Raw genomic sequence first — 931 nt, forward strand, 5'->3', positions numbered from 1 at the left:
AAGCGTGATAAAAACAGTCAACCAAAAGCAGCTTGTAGAGTAAAGGGTTTATTTGGCTTATACTTTCAGATATCAGTCCATCACTGAGGGAAATGAAGGTAGGAATCCCAGCAGAAATCCTGAAGAAAGGCCTGGGCTTATGTTCAACTAGCTTCCTTAGCACAGCTCAGGACTATCTGCGTAGGGGCAGTGATGCTCATGGCAGGCTAGGACCTCCTACATCAATTAATAATAAAGAGGGGTAACAAGTCTCATCCTGGTAGTTTGCCTATTCTTTCTTTGAGTGCCACCAGGACTCCCCACCAAGGGGAGGTCATGACTATAAAGTGGGGGGGGGGGAGATCTGCCTCGGACATGGACATAAGGGAGGGTAAAAGAGTGGGGGTGGGAGAGTAGGAGCAATAGGAGGATACGAGTGATGGGAGAACAATTGAGTTGTAATCTGAATAAATTAATAAAAATAAAAGAGGGATTTCCAGACTCGCCCATATGTCAATCTGATGTAGGCAGGTCCCTCTATCAGTGCTTTCCTCTCAGAAGACTCTAGGACGGGTGAAGTTGGGAGATAAAGCCAACTAGACACTCACCAGTCTTTTAGGAATGACTGGCTAGAGTAGGGACACAGCATAGGACCCATTATCAAGCCTCATCTTTCCAGCCATGCAAGACAAGTCCTACTGAAAATCTCAATCAAGATGTGAAGGGAAGAACAAGACCATATTGAACTTGTCAGCCTTTTGGTTCCAACCACTCCTGAAACTCCAAGCTCTAGACAGTCCAGGGATGGGCAACTATAAATTTAGGTCAGAAACTTGGATGGTTCTGAGAGGCACTTTGATAGGAGTCTCATTAAGGCTAAATTCAAGTTATCCACCAGAAAAGACTATCTGATGGCTCAATGGGAGACTCTTCTTTCAAATGTATTGAAGCT

Source organism: Acomys minous (assembly GCF_964271855.1).
Source record: "Acomys minous genome assembly, chromosome: 12".
Classification (NCBI taxonomy): domain Eukaryota; kingdom Metazoa; phylum Chordata; class Mammalia; order Rodentia; family Muridae; genus Acomys; species Acomys minous.